Here is a 17,494-nt window from a genome sequence, read left to right as displayed (position 1 = left end):
CAATGTAAGATGCATATTAACGAAGAATATAATAAAACAGAGACATGTAGAAAGAGAAGACAAAAATAATCTAGCCAAGGAAGGAAGGAAGGAAGAAAGGAAGGAAGGAAGGAAAGGAGGTTAAGTGAGAGGTAGGAGAGTGTTAAGTCAAACATTGGAAGAGAGGGAGGGAGAGAAGGAAGAGAGTGAAACATGCAAAGAGAAAGGAGAAGAGCGAAAAATGAGAAAATGGAAAGAAGATCGCTGACGAGAAACGGAAAAAGAAGAGAAATGACTTCTAAAGAAAAATTGGAGAAGAAAACTGAATGATAATGGAAATAAAAAGTGAAAGGATGAGAAAAGAAAAAAAGTTGAGGAAGAGGAAAAGGAGAGGAAGCAACGGAAAAAAATAAACGAAAGGCTGGAAAGTAGAAAAAACTAGCCAGAGGAATATAAAATGAACTATAAGTTAAAAAAGCAAGTGAGGAAAAGAGGAAAAGAACGAACGAGCTAAAATAAAATCAAGAAAGTGGTGGAAAGAACCCCAAGAATAACAAGAGGAAAGATAAAAAAATAGAGAAAATAAAGAAATGAAGGGAAGAAAAAGGCGCGTGGAGAGAAAGAAAAGTAAAAAATCAAGAGATGAAAGAAAATTGGAGAAAAACAAAACGAAATGAAAAACGAAAAAACGAAAACGAAGTAAAGGAATAAGAAAGGAAATCGAATGAATAAAAGGAAACGAAAATAATTAAAAAAAAAACGATGACGAAGAGAAAGAGGAAATGATGAAGAGAAGGAGAGCTGGGAGTAGAGAAGGAAAGGAGAGCGAGGTAATAAAAACAGTCGTTCGGGATATCCTGCAGGAATTTCAGAACCCCAACAGGAATCCTGCAGCAAAAGTGGAGTCCTGGAATACCCGCAGGAATATATGAGCTACGGGAACAGGACGGGAATTCAGCTGTGAAAAAAAAAATATAGAAACAACACAAATATGCCACCAAAGAACCAATACAAAGTACGCGAGAAAAAGTTGGAGAAAAAGAAAAATATGGATAGATACAGAGATGGAGAAAGAAAGAAAAAAGAAAAAAAAGGAGAGAGAAAGAGTGCACTTTCATAGTTGAAAAAAAGGACTAAGAAAGAGTGCACTTTAAATGTTGAAAAAAAAGGAGTGAGAAAAAGTGCACTTTAAATGTTGGAAAAAAAAGGAGAAAGAGTGCACTTTAAATGTTGAAAAAAAAGGACTAAGAAAGAGTGCACTTTAAATGTTGAAAAAAAAGGAATGAGAAAGAGTGCACTTTAAATGTTGAAAAAAAAGGAGTGAGAAAGAGTGCACTTTAAATGTTGAAAAAAAGGACTAAGAAAGAGTGCACTTTAAATGTTGAAAAAAAAGGACTAAGAAAGAGTGCACTTTAAATGTTGAAAAAAAAGGACTAAGAAAGAGTGCACTTTAAATGTTGAAAAAAAAGGAGTGAGAAAGAGTGCACTTTAAATGTTGAAAAAAAAGGACTAAGAAAGAGTGCACTTTAAATGTTGAAAAAAAAGGACTAAGAAAGAGTGCACTTTAAATGTTGAAAAAAAAGGAGAGAGAAAGAGTGCACTTTCATAGTTGAAAAAAAAGGACTAAGAAAGAGTGCACTTTAAATGTTGAAAAAAAAGGACTAAGAAAGAGTGCACTTTAAATGTTGAAAAAAAAGGACTAAGAAAGAGTGCACTTTAAATGTTGAAAAAAAAGGACTAAGAAAGAGTGCACTTTAAATGTTGAAAAAAAAGGAGTGAGAAAGAGTGCACTTTAAATGTTGAAAAAAAAGGACTAAGAAAGAGTGCACTTTAAATGTTGAAAAAAAAGGACTAAGAAAGAGTGCACTTTAAATGTTGAAAAAAAAGGACTAAGAAAGAGTGCACTTTAAATGTTGAAAAAAAAGGACTAAGAAAGAGTGCACTTTAAATGTTGAAAAAAAAAGGAGTGAGAAAGAGTGCACTTTAAATGTTGAAAAAAAAGGAGTGAGAAAGAGTGCACTTTAAATGTTGAAAAAAAAGGAGAGAGAAAGAGTGCACTTTAAATGTTGAAAAAAAAGGAGTGAGAAAGAGTGCACTTTAAATATTGGAAAAAAATAATGAAACCAAAAAATACGGAGGAAATTAAAAATGTCACTGAATACTTTGGTAGAAACAGAATGAAACGAAAAAAAATATTAGCAAACTAACTGAAAACTGAAACAAAAATCTTGAATACTCGAAGGAAAACAACAAAACCAAAACCACAGCATTAACATTATAAATAAATAAAATAACGCGGAATAAAACTACAGGAGTAAAAAAACATGAAAAAAAATCATTAAAAAAAAGATAGGCGTGTATCGAGCACTTGACATAAAACTGAAATACTGAATGAATAAAAAAGTAAAAAAATCGCAAACTCCACTAAATAAGACATCAGTGTAATTTAAAAATATAACGAAGACCAAATATTACTAAGAAAAAAAAAACCTATCAAAACACGACAACAGGAATGAAACACAAACCAAACCAGAAACACACCACAAAGAACCCAGAAACAAACGAAAAAAACAATTACAAACCCAAACTAGCAACCAAATAACCACCACCACCACTACTAGTCAGAGTCGGACTGGGGTGCTTAAGGGGGCCGTGCCATCTAGTGGCTGGAGGGGGTCCGGCCCATATAAACTATCAAAATATTCAAATAATACACATTGGCAGTAATTAATTAGTTTATTTAATTTGACCAACCAACATAATATTAGTTGGTCTAGTAAGATAATATCAGTATGTGCAGGCACTACCAAAATGTCATTTACTCATTACGGCAATTAATCGTTATTATATGACATAGCATGAGTACCCGTCCAGGGGCCCATGTGCCTTGGGGGGCCCACGTGCCATTGGCACACGGGCACATAGGCCAGTCCGACCCTGACCACCGGACAGGACCGCTACAGGACTGACGGCACAGCGGCGAAGCGTCAGCACAGAGGGTCAGCACCAGGGGGACGCCGGAGGGGAGCGACAACCAACTGTATTCAGAAATCTCTCCGTTCCTCCCTCCTCTTCCTCTCTTGTTATTCTCTTCCTTCTGTCCTCTTTACTTACTGTCTTGTTATCCTTCCTTTCATCCTCTCTTCGTTCTTCCTTTCCTCCTCCCTCTTTTTGTTATGCTTTCCTCTCTTCCGTCCACCCTTCCTCTCTAACTTGATATCCTCTTTCCTCTCTTCTTTACTTAATTCCTTTCTGCCTCCCCATTTTTGTTTTTCTTTTCTCTCCTCTCTTCCTTCCTATCTTTCTTCTCTACTTCCTTCATTTCTTTCCCTTTTCCATTCTATTTCCATTCATTAGCTTCCTCTTCCCCTTCCCATCATATACCATTCTCTTTCCTACCTCGTTTCTATTTCCATCCTTTATCTTCCCTATCCCCTTTCCCCCTTTCCTTCTATTCCTTTTCTAATTTCCTTACTTCGCTTTTCTCACCATCCGTTATCTTCCCTTTCCCCCTTTCTTTTCCTGTTCCTTTCTTTCCCTTTTCCTTTGTCATTTATCTATCTCTCAGCTCTTCTCATCCTTTATCTTCTCGCTCTTCCTTTCCTTCCGTTCCTTTCCCTTCCCTTCACTTACTACCTTCCTTTTACTTCCCTTTTTCATTTCCCTAACTCCCTTCTCTTCCCTATCCTCCTTTCCTTCTGTCCCCTTCCCTTTCCTTCAATCTCATTTTCCTTTCTTCTCCCTATCCAGTTTTTATTTCCCTACCTCTCTTCCCTTCTCTTCTTATTATTCTCCCCTTACCCCTTCCCTTCCTTACCTTTCCCTTTTCTTTTCAATTCCCCTACCTCGCTTCTCTTCCCATCCTTTATCCTCCCTTTCCCCTTTCCTTTCTCTTCCTTTCAGTACTCCCTCGCCTCTCTCCCTCCCGTTCTGTTCATTCCAAGGAGTATAATGTTCTCGCGAGCTGCTTCCTAATCCAGTCCAATCTGTTTTGAGAGAGAGAGAGAGAGAGAGAGAGAGAGAGAGAGAGAGAGAGAGAGAGAGAGAGAGAGAGAGAGAGAGAGAGAGAGAGAGAGAGAGAGAGGGGGGGGAGGAGGAGGAGGAAGAGGGAGGGTGAAGGCGGGTTATGGGGAGGGAGGAAAGATAAAAAAAAGAGAAAATAGATTGAGTGTCAAAAGAAGTGGGAGGTAGGGTGGAGAGGCTGGGGTTATAAGGAGGAGTGGGGGGTACTGAAGGGCGACTGGCTGGTTGGACTGATGATAGGAGGGGGTCAGCTGATCGTCATAGTGGGGTGAAAGGCAGGAAGAGGAGAGGGGGAAGGGAGAACAAGGGGGAAGACAAGCTAGTTGAAGGGTGTGGCAGATCGCTAATCATATTGTTATTTTACGTAAAGCAGTCCTCCCACTTTTTGGTCTAATCCCTTTACTACAAGCTGGGTTTGTGTTAATGGTTTGTCATGGGTGCGCGTACTCCTCTAGTGATGTTTCGTTTTCGATCGTGATTTGTTGTCCAAAGTAGTCAGTCAATCTGCGAGTGTAGCAACCTCTTATACGAGTGGTCCCTTGTTTGATGGCATACTTCAGAGTACCTAAAATACCTGATGACTGGTTAAGCTTAGTCATAATTCTGGTGCAATCCTGGAATACCCTCAGGAATAAGAAGGGAATTCAGGTGTAAGAAAATAAAAGAAACAAACAAAAAAATAAGAGAGAGAGAGAGAGAGAGAGAGAGAGAGAGAGAGAGAGAGAGAGAGAGAGAGAGTACTGCACATGTTGGAATAAAATACTAAAGCAAATAAAAATAGGGAATTAAAAGGTTGTGTTGGGGGAAGTACACTAGTTTCGGTGGAGTTGGTTAAGCTTAATGAGCCGTGATGAGAGAAAACGCGCCGGTCAGCTTCACTCAGGTCCTCACAGAACGACACTCGGCTCGAAACACCAGCACGGAACCTTGACGGGCTCAGGATACTTCGCTCGTTCCATCATTACCGGAAGCCTTATGGACGAGCTAAGTATGAACACCAAGTATGAGCTACATACAAAACCTTAGTATAATAAAAGATGCACTACGTAAAATTAACACACTATCGAGACTTGCTGCGGCTTGTCTTGCAGACCATAAGGCCCTCCTCTCCTCCCTTCCCCCTCCCTCCTTCCCTCCCAGCAGCCTGAGGTACGACGATTCTCTCCTCATCACTCCCTCACACTCACGCTCCCCGGTTCCTTCACACTCATTCCTCAGCATTGTGTCAGAATGAGGCCCCGTTCATGCTACACACACACCCGCCGCCCCGTCCCTCTCGCCGGGGCGGGGCAGAGCGCGACTCTCACTCCGATCACCGCCGCGGCGTCAACATCACCGGCCAGGCACCGATGACGTCACGGGCGGCAGCCAATCACAGCACGGAACAACCTCCTTGAAATATTTCTAATTATACGTCTTTATATACCTTCAATTCACTCCCCAGGCGATTCTCAACATGGACAAGCTTCATAATCACTGTAATAATCAAGAACAGTCGCACGGGAAGGAACAAACTGGCAGGACAAGGCTTCAGGCGGCAGGGCGCTCACTCCATCCCACCCACCGGCCTCCCCTGCCTCATTTATTTTATGGTCTATAGTCTATATGCCGCGTCCCTTCCTGCAAGAACCACCACACCGTTCCTCACCTTGATCCTCGCGTAGGGCCGCCTCAGCACGCCGCCGCCAGCCACACGACACACGACACGCGCGACACACCCGCCGGGGACCCCAACACGCACGGCACACGGACACGCCCTCACTCCGTACACGCCACGCGGGACTCTGGGCTCGGCGTGACGTCACCGATGCGCCTTTGTTTTACCCACAATGCCCCGATGGTTCTGTCGACATGGTTACATTGACGCCTAGGGACCTTTGGTCGCTTTCCATCGAGTAATAAGCATTGCTATTGAAGTTTCCTACTAAATAAATAGTTTATTCCATTGTTTAGTTAAATAATGACACTAAAATATCATGGCATTCCCTACGTTACCTCTCTGAGAGTTGGCAACACAAGGCGCCTCACCTCTACGTCAGCGCCTCACCACTCGCTTGTTACTGCCTGAATATTTCACTATAAAAAAAGGATTGCTCTCCAGACTCCACGCTGTAAACCAGCGGCGCGGGGATCACTGTACACCATCATGATGACTTGTACGCCCCACGCCTGCATGATAACTGACACCGAGGAGACCAAGGAATCTCCTTGGAGGAGACACATTCACAGGCTTGCCAACACTGCTGACACACATAATAATGCGGCCCTTATAACCTTACAAACACTTCAAACAAAGTTACTCCTATCGTACATACAACCAGGTATTCTTCCTTCACAGGTGTCATGAATTAGACAAAAGTTCCTGATATTCCTTTAATAATTTCATCCCTTAATTAAAACCCGGCACCTCATCAACCATTACAAGAACACAACAAAACACACATTTCTCCCGCACTACAGCAGGTGTTCTCCCCCCCAGGTGTCGTGGATCAGGCGCCAGGACCTGCACGTGCTGACCACAGGTAACTTCACGTACACGACGGACACGAGGTTCCGCGCGCTGCACCTGCCCGGCTTGCCCTTCTGGAGCCTGGAGGTGGACCGGCCCGCCATCACCGACTCCGGCCTCTACGAGTGCCAGGTGTCCACGCAGCCCAAGATATTCCGCCGCTTCAGGCTCAGCGTTGTGGGTGAGTGGAGGGGGGGAGGGGGGTATAGGGTGTGTGGGTGTGTTTCGGGTGGAGGAAGGGTGGGTATAAGGTGATGAAGGTGGGTATAGGGTGTGTGGGTGTGTTTCCGGTGGAGGAAGGGTGGGTATAAGGTGTTGAAGGTGGGTATAGGGTGTGTGGGTGTGTTTCGGGTGGAGGAAGGGTGGGTATAAGGTGATGAAGGTGGGTATAGGGTGTGTGGGTGTGCTTCGGGTGGAGGAAGGGTGGGTACAAGGTGATGAAGGTGGGTATAGGGTGTGTGGGTGTGTTTGGGGAGGGAGGGATGGGCACAGCGTGTGTTAGAATGGAGAAAGGGTGGGTACAGGGTGTGAGGGTGTGTTGGAGGTGAGTGAGGTGTGTGTGTGTGGGGGGGTGGGGGGGAGGTATTACGCGGATGAATGATCATGAATTATTACTCGTCTGCAGTAGGCTATGTATTGTGCATTTTTGTTGTCAGTCTGTAAAATTGCTTTCCTTTTGCTTTATTCCAATTTTTTTTCTATTTCATTTATAAGCAAGCAAGCCTAACTAACTCCACACAACTAATCCACTGGCCACGACACCATTCCCGCCTTCATTCTTAAATCCTTTGCCCCCATCCTTGCCCCCATACTTCAGGCCATATTCACCCAATCACTATCATCCACCTCATTACCCTCTGACTGGCTTTTGGCAAATATTAATCCCTTATTCAAGACAGGTGACCGGACAGACCCAGCCAATTATCGCCCCATCTCACTAACACCGATTCCATGTAAAACTTTCGAACACATAATACACAAACACATAATGAATCACCTTGACGCAAACAACATCCTTACTGACTCACAACACGGCTTTCGACCTAAACGCTCATGTGAATCGCAACTCATTACTACATATCACGACATGACGAGGCTACTCGACCGACGTGACATTAAACAAGTTGACACTATTGTTTTAGATTTTGCCAAAGCCTTAGACAAAGTCCCGCACAAAAGACGGACATTAAAATTGAAATACTACGGTATTTCAGGACCTATTCTTCACTGGATCACTGCATTTCTTATTAACAGGACTCAACGTGTTCTTCTTGACGGATCTTCATCCGACACTGTCCCTGTTTCTTCAGGTGTCCCACAAGGCACCGTTCTAGGCCCACTTCTTTTCCTCCTGTACATTAACGATCTTCCACTGTCAACGCCTAACTCTTCTACTAGACTATTTGCCGACGATAGTTTACTGTTTAGAGCAGTAAAGACTACTGACGACTGCAGACTACTACAAAACGACTTGGACGCCCTCGAGCGGTGGGAACGCACCTGGCAGATGCACTTCCGACCAGACAAATGCAAACTACTGAGATTCACCAGAGCGCACAACCCCATCCATCACACTTACACTCTCCACAATTCAAATTTTGAATCAGTTCATACACACAAGTACCTTGGTATCCACCGCTCAACTAACTTGAAATTCAACACCCACATAGACCATATCAGTGCCACAACCAACAGAACACTGGGGTTCCTGAGGAGGAATTTACATAACTGCACACCTGACATTAAACACATAGCTTATGACACACTTGTGAGACCAACACTGGAATACTGCTCCACGGTGTGGGATCCTTACACACACAGAAACATTGATAGGTTAGAACAAATCAACACCAAGGCGGCAAGGTTCATTACAAACAATTACACTCGAACGCCTGGATTCACAACACGGATCAAACAACAGATAAACATGGAACCTCTTCACATACGCAGACAAGCACACAGACTTACACTTATGTACAAGATCACAAACACTCACATTGACATTGACCCACAAACATACCTACACAAGGCAAACAGTCAACGTACTCGTAACACACACATCCATAAATACCAAACATATCATACTAACACTGACGCATACAAGCACTCATACTTTCCACGCACCATACGTGACTGGAACAGCCTCCCTCAACAGATTTTAGACTGCGGTACAATATACTCATTCAAAAAACAAATACACACTCACTTGTCACCACAACACACCAACACTAACAATTACACTTGATTCACTTCCCTCCCCTGCACACCCGGCTCCCCCGTCCCCCCAACAGCCAACAAATATGCGCGTTATGCACTTCTTTAGTGCCCTGCGCATTATTATCCAGATCCAGATCCAGAACTAACTAACCAACCAACCAACTTCTAATCATATAAATAAATAGGTAACTAACTAACTTATGAGCTAACTAAATTACCAACTAACTAACTAATTAATTAACCAACTAACTGATTAACTGACTAACCCACCAACGAACTAACTAACAAACCGGCTAAGTAACAGTGGCGTGTGGTGCAGATGGACGTGTTAATTAATAAGATGGCAGTGCGTGTGTCTGGTGTGGTGATGGTGTGGTGATGGCGTGGCGTGAGGGTGGGGAGTGAGGGAACAGGACGGGGCAGGGGGGAGGCGTGCGTTAAGGTGGGAGGGATAGATGATGGCTTACAGGTAGGCAGGGAGCGGCGTTAGATAAATGTGTGAGGGGAAGGCAGCAACGTGAGCTTCTGTCCGCGTATCTAGGTTAGGGTTGATAATTGCTGACGGTGAAGTGTGAGGAGGTTTGTTGGAGTGTGTGTGGGTGTTTGGTGTGATATTAGTGTGAGTGGGGAAGGGAAGAGGAGTGAACTTACTTGGTGTGTGTGTGTGTGTGTGTGTGTGTGTGTGTGTGTGTGTGTGTGTGTGTGTGTGTGTGTGAGAGAGGGAGAGAAAGAGAGGGTAAGATGAAAGGACGGGCATAAAACCTCATGGAAGTCTTAGAGATAAACAAGGCAAAGGGAAAAGGATTAAAAACAGTGGGGGAAGAGAAAGATAAATGAAGAAGAAAACTTTATAACGTGAGAAGGTGGGAAGCAAAGAGACGTGTGAAGGTAGTGAGAGGTGATGAAAGGAATGTTGTTAAACGAAGAGATAGAAAAAAAAAAGAGGCAAAAGAGGAATGGGAAAGAAAAATAATTGAATTATTGAAGATGAAAAGATAAAGAAATAAAAGAAGTAAGGAAGGGTGAAGCAAAAATTAGGGGTCAGGAAGAAAGAGAAAGAAAAATGAGAAAAAACGAGAAAGAACAGGAAACACAAGGCTTGGAAGGGATATAAGAAAACAATTGTAGTAGTAGTAGTAGTAGTAGCAGGGAAGGAAAGATAAAAAAGGAACACTTGTACAAAAAAAAGAGGAAATAAACTAATGAAACAGTGATACGAAGAAGAATTCATAAAATGAATCAAGAAGGCAAAGAACTGAAAAAAAAAAAGAGCTGAGAAAAAAAGTGACAGCAAGAGAGAGAGAGAGAGAGAGAGAGAGAAGGGCGGAGAAATAATAGATGTGAGAGAGACGGAAGGAAGGAAAGAGAGGGACGAAGGAGGGAGGAGGTCAGGAGGGAACGTGGCAATTAAATCTCCATTCCATTCTAATTAAGTTATCCATAAAAAAAATATACATGCGTTTTATATCTGCAACTTTTTTTGGGTACTTTTGAACCTTTTTTTTCTACCATTGATTTTACTCATCTTTCACATCTTCCTTATTTTTCATATTTTTCGTGTTTCTAATTTTAGGTTCTTCTTGTTTTGATTTTTTATGGTTAATATTTATTTTACTTTTTCATTTATCCTTTGTCTACTTTTTTTCAAATTTTTACTCTTGTATATTTTACTTTCTTCATTTTTTTCCGTTTCCGTTTTTACATGATCTCCTCAAGTTTCTTTTTAATTTCCTTTCATAACTAATTCGTATTTATTATTTAAGTTCAACAGCTCACATCATTATTTTCTTTGGGTTTTATATCATTACTGTTATTATTATCATTATTTTTATCATTATTTACTATTATTATCACCATTAATCTAATGTTATTTACTTCTTTTGGGCAGCATCGTGTTTCATCATGATATCATCTGTTCATACATTGGAAAAAATAGAGAAAAGTTGTATTCCCAGCCCTAACCGCCCCTCCCTCCCCCCGTGCCTTTCTCTCTCCGTCTCACAACCATCCCTCGCCTCCCTTCCATTAGCACCCATTGAATTATTTTTCCATTAGCCTTCCTTACGTATGGGTATTCAGCCTAACAAACAAATAAAAACTTTTGAACGCCAATCACAAGGGTGTCATGGCGCGCCAAATCCCCCGAGTATTTCTCTGGTTCGTCTCCAAACTTTTTTTCCATCGCCGAATAATTATTTATCTCCCTCTCTTCCCCTCGCCCCCTTTCTCTTGGCCTTTGTTTCTCCTGCAATTTTCTTTACTCTTACCCATCTCTATTGTCATACTCTCTCTCTCTCTCTCTCTCTCTCTCTCTCTCTCTCTCTCTCTCTCTCTCTCTCTCTCTCTCTCTCTCTCTCTCTCTCTCTCTCTCTCTCTCCAGTTCCCTAGTTTGGTTGTCATCTTCTTCCCCTTCCTCCCTCATTTATTCATTGCTTTATCTTCGTTCCATTTCCCTATTAATAAACATACACTCGCCTTTATTCTCTCTCTTTTCGTGTTTCTTCTGTTTCTCCAATGTCTACATTTCTTTGCTTTGTTTCTTTTCTTCTGCGTTTATCCTTATTTTGAATCATCATAACCTCTCATTGATTGTGTTATTTCCTTTTTCCTTTTCATTTCATTTTTTTTTCTACTTATTTTCCTTCTAAAACACCTCCACCTCCTCTTTGCATCATTCTTCTCTTTTGTTCTCTTCTTTTTGTAACTTTTCCCTTCGTAACTCTACTGTCAATTATCTTTTTTATATATATTTTTTTTTCTTTCATTCTCATAGTCTTTTAAGTACTTGGATTTTGTCCCATTTTCCTCGTCCTTTTCGCTCTCCGTCTATTTCTCCTTTTGTTATTTGTTTATCTTCTTTACATCTCTAGTCTTCCTCTTTTTCTTCTTCTTACATTCAAAATCTACTTTCTCTGACCTCTCCTATTAGTCTGTCTTCTCCTTCCCCTTTTTCCATCATCCATCAACGCCTTTTTTTACCAATCTCACTTCCTCCTAGTTCCTTCTTCTTCCTCTCCCTAATCACGCTACCCTCACCAACACACCCTCTTCCTCCATTCTTCTTCCTCTCCCCTCCTTTATTGATCTTTCCTCCACTTCCGTCCTCCATCTTCCCCATTTTTCTTACCCTCGACTCTTTGTCGCACACCTTCGCCTCGCTTGTCTTTCTCTGCTTTTCCTTCTCGTCTTCTTCCCCTCCTGGTTATGTTTCTCTTATTTTCTTCCTTAATTCCTCTCTGTTTTCTTTTGTCTGGCTTCTTCCTCTTTCTCTTTCGTTCTGTGTTTTCAACTCCCACTTCTTTTGCTGTTTATTTTTCTCTCTTTTCAATGTCCTCCTAACTTTTTTCTAGTTTCTTCTTCCTCACATTTTACTGTTCTTTCTTTCCATTCTTTTCCCTTATACGTACCTTTTTTCTATCTCCTTTTTCATCATATTTACTTTTTTTTTTCTAGTCGATAACGATTTCATATTCTTTCGTTTTATCTTTCGTCTCATCTTTTTTATTATTCCCATTCTCACCAAATTCAATAATTATTTCTCATCTACTTGTCTTTCGTCACCCATATATCCCATTTTCTTTTCTTATTCCTCAATAGTTTATTTATCTCCACTTTCACGTTCTATAGATTCACCAACCTTCTCTCCTACCTATTAATCTTTGTCCTTCCTCCTCCTCCTCCTTCTCTTCTTCTTTTTTCCTCTATTTTAACCTCCATTTGGCCTGTTCGGCTCCGGGCGTTTTGATGCCTAGTACCACAAGATTTTTTTTTTCCTAACTTCCTTGGCCAGAGGGGTGACAGCTATTTTTCAACGCCAATTTGCAAAGAAAACTTTACCCTACCATAGGAATGACATAACATTAAAGACGTGTCCATATAACATGATTAATTGGAATATATTTGGGCATAACGAAGCTATTTCCCATGCTATAGGATAAAAACCCTCATTACGTAATTGATTATTCTGCCAGTGTGAACCGTAGAGCGAAGGACCTAAGATTTTATCATTTTTCAAGTCCTCTATATACTCAATATTCCCGCCCTTCTCTTCACCACACCCCTTTACACCCCTTACACAGTCTATACCTCTTACACCTCACACCTGTCACCCCTAATCTAACCCCTCCCCGCCTCTCCCCCTCAGTCCCCAGCGCGCGCATCACCGGCTCGAGGGAGATCTTCATGAAGGCGGGCAGCGACATCAACATCACGTGCGTGGTGAAGGGCGCCATCAGGGGAGCGCCCGTCACCTGGTACCACGTGCTGCCCCGCGACCCACGTGAGTACACACCGGGGGGAGGAATGGGTGAGAAAGAGGGAAAAGATGATGAGCTCAAGTGGAGAGGATAGGGATGCTGTGAAAGTTACGCAAGGGATAGGGAAGGGGAGAGAAGGAGAAGGAAAAGAGATATATAACGAAATAGATGGGAAGGGGAAAAGAGGAAAAGTGATGCTGGGAGGACAACAAGGGGAGAGTAGATGCAGGGAAGGAAAGAAAGGTGAGGAGAAGAAAGATTATACAGAAGAGAGAGAGAGAAAGACAGATGAGGAAAAACACGAATGAAAGAGAAACAGAATAGAACAAAGACAAATAACGAAAGAGAAGATAATACTAACAGGAAAAGCAGGAGTACAAATTGCAGATAAATGACAAGATGTGTGGAAGGGAAGAGAAAGGAGGGATGAAAAGGGTTTGTGGTGGAGGGGAGTGTGTGGAACTGGACAAAGGTGGAGAGGAAGGAAGGAAGGAAGAGAAGGAGGGAAGGAAGGGAAAAAAAGTGTTGTGTATTTTGTTTTAGACTGTTACCTTTTTGTTACTTATTGTTGTTGTTATTGTTGTTGTTGTTGTTGTTGTTGTTGTTGTTGTTGTTCACTCTGCAAGACTGAATGTTTTGCTCTTTCATTTTTTTCTTTCATTTTCTTCGTCAAACGAAGCTTATGATTCTCCCTCTCCCTCCCCCCCTCCATCTCTCTCTCTCTCTCTCTCTCTCTCTCTCTCTCTCTCTCTCTCTCTCTCTTGTCTGTCTTTCCACGCGTGTAGATTCATGTATTCGTATTGACTGTCTGCCTGTCTGTGTGTTTTCTGTCTTTTCTACGTATTTCCTTCTCTGTCTCTTCGTTTCATTCTTAATCAGTTTTATTTTTCCCATCTTTTTTATTAATTTTCCTTGTGTTTCACATTTTAATATACTGATGTTATTATTATCCTCTTTTTTAGCCATTCATTTCTATCACTTTTTCGGAAAATCTCTCTCTTTCTTTTTCGTATTCCACAGTCCGCTTTTCTTAGTAATCCACATTTAGTTTCTTTCACAGTTTTTTTTTTTCCAGTCATTCTTTTTGCAATATTCCACAGCCAGTTTTCTCCATATTTTTTTGTTTTTCATATTCTACGGTCGTTTTTTCCATATTTCAGTATTTTTTTCATATTAAGTATTTATTTCCATATTGAAGTCAGTTTTTCAATCAATATTCTAAAGGCTGTTTTTCTCTGTATTCCACAACAATTTTTTTCATATTACACAATCTTCTTTTCCATGTTTCAGTCTGGTTTTTTTTTCCATATTTGTCTGGTTTTTAATATTCAAGTCACCTGTTTCCATATTCCACAGTCATCTTTTTGCAATATTCCAGCCTGTTTAAAATCAAATATTCCTCATCTTCATGTTTTCCGCCTGCTCCTCCTCTCTTCGCAGCCTTTCCCCAGCGCCACTAATTCACTCTCGCCTCATGCATATCATTTTCCTTTATGTGATTCCTTTACGTGCCTCCGCCGAGCCGCCTCCTTTGCCTTAGAAATCAGGCCCTGAGACCCCTATTCCTGTTTTTTTTTCATCAACCACCACCACCACTAACACCACTACCACCACCACCACCAGCAAAACCCAGTCGCATACACACCATCTGGACAACATTTTCAATCCATACCACACCACACACCACCACCATCACCTCACCAGTAATTTACATCACCACCTCTATAACCTCCACCACCACTACCAGCACCACACTCACACACACACACACACACACACCTCTTTCTCGAACACCATCAGTCCACACCACCACCACCACCACTGTCTTCACTTGCTGCACACTCCATACACTTGTTTTCCCATCCTCGTCCTCCCCAACAGTTTTTCGACCCCGCTTTTCACCACAGGGTTGAGGGAAAAAAAAGACATGTAAGGGAGAGAAGGAGGGAAGGACAGGCGTGAAGGAGAAGGTGAAGGGAACTGAAGGAGGAGGAGGAGGAGAAGGAGTACAAAGGAAAGGAAAAGCAAACAGCAACAGACCTCTTGGTCCTAACAAGGCTGTTTGTTGCTGGTACCATCTACTCTAATCTACGAGTCAGAGACACAGGACAGCAAAGGCGAAGACTCCTCCCCTCCCACCAGTCCCTCCAGCCGAAGCTGGCACGAAAAGGAAGAATACCATGTAGTATAGAAAAACTACAATGGAGAGAAGGAAGATCATACACGACGACTAAGCTAACACTACTTTCTGTGAGACCGGAACAAAATAGCGGATGTTCGGGTTAGCCTCTAAATATTTGTCAAGTCGGTTTTTGAGCGTGCAAATAGTTTCGCTTTCGACGACGTTTTGAGGCAAACCTTTCCAAACATTCATGACACGGTTGAAGAAGAAGTGTTTTGACTCATTTGAGTTGAAACGCTTCCTCGTTATTTGGTATCCATTGTTTCTTGTTACACTTGATTGAGAGACTGTAAAATAATCATGAACATTAACGTTGTCGAATCCTTTGGACATTTTAAACACTTCTATAAGGTCACCTCTTAGCCTGCGCTGTGATAGGCTGAATAAGTTAAGTTCTTTAAGTCTGTCTTCGTACGGTTTATTTCGCAGTCTAGGGATCATTTTAGTAGCTCGACGCTGCACCCTCTCGAGTTTACCTATATATTTTCTGTAATAGGGAGACCAAAACTGAACGCAATACTCAGGAGGTGGGCGAACTAACGAAATGCAGTGTCAATATCACTTTTTCTGATTTATGTTCAAATGTACGACCAATAAATCCGATCAGTTTGTTGGCAGTTTTTACTACTTCTGTGCAATGTTGACTCAGTTTCAGGTCGTTCGAAATTATTACTCCAGGAGGAGGAGGAGGAGGAGGAACATAGTAAGGGTTGAATATGCAAGGGAAGGAAAAATAAGAGGAGGAAAGGAAGGGGTTTTAAAGAACGAAAGGGAAAGACTGAGAAGAAAAGGGGAAGGGGCGGAGGAAGATGGAGTTAGGTATATGTCTGAAGGGAGGAAAAGGAGGACGAGGACGAGGAGAAGGAAAAAGAGATTTGGAAGCGAGGGGTAAGGGAGAGATGGAGGAGAGGAGGGTCGGGGAAAGGAATGCAGCTAAGGACGAATACAAAGAAAAAGAATAATAAAAATATAGTCTTGGTTGTGAGGAAGATAAATAAAAACAGCAAAAAGTTACAGAGAGGAGGGAAAATACTGGAGTCCTTTTACAATATATTCAGGTTTTTTGGGGAGAGTGCGAATGTGATTCTCTCTCTCTCTCTCTCTCTCTCTCTCTCTCTCTCTCTCTCTCTCCTCCCCCCATGTTACTGCGGAATAATCTACAAGACCCAAATTATCATCGGACTCAGCCTTACGCGATCCTAATGTGCCTGCCACACTCTCTCTTCAATGCTATAGACGTGTATTGAACACTGCTTCACAGGCCTTAGTAGTGGAACGAAGAAACGCTGAACGAGGTGACAGTGTTTCTATACGACACTTTGAAAATTTTGTCAACTGTCCCCACAAGTGCCGTCGCCTCGGCCTCATGGTGCGACGCCATAATGTAGTGAGTGCCAGACTGAGGCTGGGGTACCGACCGTTGTGGCAGGTGTCACAGGCGGTGGATGTGCCCCACCACTCCTCGTGCAGACTATGTGACCTTCCGGCAGCCAACACCATCAGCCACTACTGCTTAGATTGTACAGTTGTTCGACACCTGATGCCGCGGGGCCAAGATTTGATTGCTATTTGTAAATATTTGTTAAAAGATGACAATTTGGACGAGATTCTTGTGCAATATCCTCACTTTGGTGGGTACTGAAGGACTTTGTTTCTATGTTTTTGTGTGTGTGAGTGTGTGTGTGTGTGTGTGTGTGTGTGTGTGTGTGTGTGTGTGTGTGTGTGTGTGTGTGCTACCTATTGGATATCTTATTTTCAATGTAACTTTCGCACCTATATTTTGTCCATTTACCAGTAATCTTGTGTCCTGCCTCCAAATTACTGTATACCACAACTTTTGTATACTTGTTTGACGCTCACGGCGTAATAAATTAATCAAATCAAATCAAATCTCTCTCTCTCTCTCCTTTCTTAACTTTCGTCTATTTTTTTTCATATTTCATTCTATATTTTCCTTCTCTCTCTTATATAATATTCTTTCCCTTTCTTGTTTTGTTTTGTTTTCCTTTCCTTTTATTCCTCCTCTTTTTTTCCTATTCTTTCGTTTTTCACTTCATCGGAATTTCAGTCTCAACAGGCATGCATTTTTTTCTCTTTTCTCTCCCTCTATTTTCCTCTCCTCCACTCTTCTCTCCATTTCCTCCACGTCCTCTCTTCCTCCTTACACAAAACTTTTTTGATACCATTCTCCTTTCTTTCCTCTCCTTCTCATCCACGTCTTCTCTCCACAGGCTGTAATTAAATAAAATACTAGCAAACTCCTTCCTTGACGCTAACTTTCCTGGATACATTTCATAAGGGATCAAATTAATTTTAAATAGTTTCTCA

The sequence above is a fragment of the Eriocheir sinensis genome, chromosome 1, assembly GCF_024679095.1.
Source record: "Eriocheir sinensis breed Jianghai 21 chromosome 1, ASM2467909v1, whole genome shotgun sequence".
NCBI lineage: Eukaryota > Metazoa > Arthropoda > Malacostraca > Decapoda > Varunidae > Eriocheir > Eriocheir sinensis.
The sequence above is the reverse complement of the archived record's forward strand: the minus strand, read 5'-3'. Positions refer to the sequence as shown.